This window comes from Taudactylus pleione, unplaced genomic scaffold (genome assembly GCF_031769625.1).
Source record: "Taudactylus pleione unplaced genomic scaffold, aTauple2 ptg000040l, whole genome shotgun sequence".
NCBI classification, from domain to species: domain Eukaryota; kingdom Metazoa; phylum Chordata; class Amphibia; order Anura; family Myobatrachidae; genus Taudactylus; species Taudactylus pleione.
The window spans coordinates 14,458,126-14,462,132 of NW_028284442.1; the positions used below are offsets into that span (position 1 = coordinate 14,458,126).

The window sequence follows — 4,007 nt, forward strand, 5'->3', positions numbered from 1 at the left end:
TCCAACAGGGAGTGTCAAGTTCTGTACTCCAGGAGGGGGCCTTGAGTCTCTCACCCCAAAAGAAGGTTTCAAATCTTGTTTCCCAGGAAGGGGCCTCGGGTGCTATCACCCAGGAGGGTGTTTCTAGTGTTGTACCCCAGGAGGGGATTTCAAGTGTCACGCCCCGAGAGGAAGTCCTCATTTCAAGTTCTTTACCCCAGGAGGGGGTTTCAAGCCTCTTACCCAGAGAGAGGGTTCCTAGTGTCCTTCCCCTAGAGGGGACTTCAAGTGTCTCACCCCAGGATGGGGTTCCCAGTGTAATACCCCAGGAGGGGATTTTCAGTGTTACGTTTCAAGAGAAAGTTCTTGTTTCAAGTTCTTCACCCCAGGACAAGGGTCCAAGTATCCTACCCCAGGATGGGGTTTCCAGTGTTATACCCCAGGAGGGGATTTCAAGTGTTACGTTTCAAGAGAAAGTTCTTATTTCAAGTTCTTCACCCCAGGAGGGGGTTTCAAGCCTCGCACCCCAAGAGGAGGGGATTTCAAGTGTCTCACCCCAGGATGGGGTTCCCAGTGTTGTGCCCCAAGGGGGAATTTCGAGTGTCTTCCCAGAATCACAGCCCCCCAAACCTCTCAGACTTGTGTCCATGGTGAGGAGAATCCAAATCCCCACAGCAAACAGTCTTCCTGCCCACAGGTGAGAGGGATTTAACCACCAAATGAGAGATGTTGGTAGACAGTAGAACTGGCTGGTGGAGAAAACGATGGGACCTTGACCTTTGGGAGAGAAGGTCCAATTGAAATGGACTGGTATGAAACTTTGTTTATTGAATAGCATCGAAGGTCGCCACCATTTTCCCCAGAAGGCCAGAACACAGATGTACTGACACTCTGCGGTGTCGCAGTGGCAGACGCCCCCTGTGTTGAATGGAAGAAATGTGGGAGGAACACCTTTTGTTCCACTGTATCCAAGATAACGCCCAGAAGTAGCAGGCGTTAAATTGGAGTTAGAGAGGATTTTTGGAGATTGAGAATCCATCCATGTTGTAGGAGCAGATTCTGAATTAAGTGAATATCCAAAAGCAAATGATCTACTGACGGAGCCTTGATCCGGAGATTGTCCAGGTATGGGACCATCATAGCCCCCTGAAGCAGTGTCATCATAACTGCTATTACCTTCGTGAACACACTTGGTGCCAACGAAGACCGAAAGGCAAGGGTCTAGGACCGCAAACCGAAGGAGAGTCTGATGAGGTGGCCAGATGGGGATGTGGAGGTAGACATCCTTTATGTCTAAAGACACAAGAAACTCATCCTTCTGGTGCTATAACAGACTGGAGAGACTCCATTTGAATTGAAAATTCGTAGATAAGTCGGAACAGTCACTACAACCTGAGACAATAGCAGTTTGTATATTTCTTCCTTGTGAAAAAAATCAAGAAAGTGGTTGGAATCTGAAATCCAACTTTAGTCCCTGAATAATGATGTGCCTGACCCAAACGTTCGGACAGGATTTGATCCCTTCTTCTTAGAATCAGAAGATGAGCTCCCACTATGGGGACCCTGAAGTAAGAGAGGAGAGCGTTATGTAGTGGGTTTAGCTGCGGTCTTGTCCTGTTGGGACATTGACGCAGAACCTCTAACACGGCCTCTGGCACTCATGAGAAAACTGGAGCCCCCCTGGAACAACCTCTAAACTTTCCTGGATGTGAAAGGATAGAAAGGACGGTCCTGCTCTGCGAGATTCACTTATCTAACTGCGTACCAAACAGAACTTCTTCTGTGAAAGGAAGAGCCTCTACTGCTGTTTTGGTTTCCGCATCTGCTTGCCATCGTCTCAGCGAAAGGGCTCTTCTAGCTGAGATAGCTAGAGTCGAGGATCTAGCGAAAGACTAGATATGTGTGTTTCCACTTCCCCAAGGAAAGATGCTGATTCAGCAATTTGTTCTTTGAAAGTTGCTTAGCCCAAGCTTTTACAGCCTTTTTCCAACTTTCTGATAGATGTGTCCTTATGGAAACTGCACCTGGTACAGGTAATACCGTCTTATTAGAAAGACGGGACACAGAGGGATCCACTGCTGGAGGAGTTTGAACGTCAGTTATACTGACTCGCCGGCCTTATGTCTCCTCTTGCTAACTGCCTATGCGGAGGTCACTAGGCTTAGAGGACGGGCCTGGTCACATACTTTCCTGCTGTCTGTTGGAAAGGGGAAAAAAATTAAATAAAGTTTCCTCGATATATGCAACTTTTTATCAGGGTGTTTCCACGCTGATGATAGAATATCCAATTCCTCAGACGCTGGAAAAGTGGCCGCCTGTCTTTGTTCTTTTACTAAAAATAGACGGTCTAGCAGCCACTTCTAAGACCTTCACATGTAGTACCTGGCGTACCGCAGTGATTAATGTTTCTACCCCCTGATTAGGCTCTGATTCATTTGGAATCAGTATTTACTCTGGGTCCTGATTTCTCAGGCTCTTGCATATCTTCCTTTGTTTCATCCCATCTGATGGGATTTTGAATCAGTCTGTTATTAGGGACATTAGAAGATGGGGCTGCAGGTTACAATGGTCACCCAGGTAACTATAACCATGGCAACCCCTTGCCCAATAAGGGCGTGTTATGCATTTGGGACATCACCTTTGTGAACCCTTCTACCAACCCGGCTAATGAACGAGCCCAGTTGGTTTAGAGTCTCTTTTAAGGATCATCAGCACAGCTGTCAGGTATCAGAATGACACGCACACTGGTTGTCAGTCAGGGCAGTGCTGGGGATCAGGGTAATCACATACTCAGTCTCCCCCATTCATCATGTCTGTTTCTCCATAAGGAGGAATAGGTAAGGATCAACCTCACTGCTGATCTCACCTCTCTGTGCTTGCGAGCTGCTTTAAGCTCTGCAGACAGGTTATATATCATATAACTGATGTTAGTTGTATAGTTGCACTGGTAATAAACGGCCTCTGAGTGAATATCTCTGTACAATCTTGCAAGAGAATGCATTTTGTGCAGCCTTAGCATAACATGTTTAATCTATCACTGCCATAAACACACAACCAGGTGAAAGGACAGTGAGACAACACATAGACTGTACACAGAAATAGAGAAAGGGCATAGAGGGAGATATGCTATGACCTTATCAGTGCTGTTCTGAAGAACAGTGTTCTCTATTTGTGTAATAAATGCTGTTAAAACAGCTACATTAGCCTGACTCCATCACAGAGCCGGGCTTCAGACAGCCTCATGCAGCAGTAGCTAAAATGGCCAACAGTCTTCTTCTGGAAGCGCTGGGGTTGCTGGGAGGCAGAAGCATAATTACACATTAGGCTCCGCCCCCCTCGCTATGGCACCCGTTTTCAGCGCTAGCAGACCACTTGCTGTTATGCCCACCTAACATCCTGGCTCTCTGCTATCCAGAAAGCCAGGACTCACTAACCTTGTCTCTGCCTTATGCTGCCAGCGGCGGGCTTTTGCTGTGGGAGCCGGCAAAGTACGCCGCATGCAGCGCCTCTTGGGACTCCCCAGAGACTGAGGTCTCTGTAGCAGGAGACCTCAGCGCACACCGCAAGCAGCTGCGGTGAGGTCTCCCCGGTAGCTCCAACGGCACAGACAGGCATGGGCAGTGAGCTGCCTGTCTGTGTCTGCTCATTGAAGATATCATGAGAGAGAGAGAGCACTAAGGAGAATAGGTCCAGCTCTCAGGGCACAAATTTTAGACTGACCTGTATGGGGGTATAGAGGGGGAGGAGCTAGCTACCATTCAGTTTTTTTCTTAAAGGTGCCAGCTCCCGGTTAACCCACATCTATACCCACTGTACTGAGACTCCAGTGTCCCCTAGTGGATGAAGGAGAAATTAAGTTAAAATGAAGTTACAGGCACCTAGTAATGTAGTATGTGTTGCATAAATGTGAGCACACACAATCATAAAAAGAGGAGAGTGAGTAGGCTTTCCAATAAATCGTATCCATTAGGACTCAAAGAGCAAGTACAAGATAATTTGCAGTATTTTATTATGAGCATTAGAGGCAC

At 47.3% G+C, this 4,007-nt stretch overlaps 1 non-coding gene across 1 annotated transcript; it reads right to left on the minus strand.

Annotated features, from left to right (window-relative positions):
• Window positions 1–2,705: 2,705 nt before the first annotated feature.
• LOC148538367 (U8 small nucleolar RNA) lies at window positions 2,706–2,839 on the minus strand. Its single transcript, XR_015872415.1, has one exon. It is a non-coding gene; the product is annotated as a U8 small nucleolar RNA (small nucleolar RNA).
• Window positions 2,840–4,007: the final 1,168 nt, after the last annotated feature.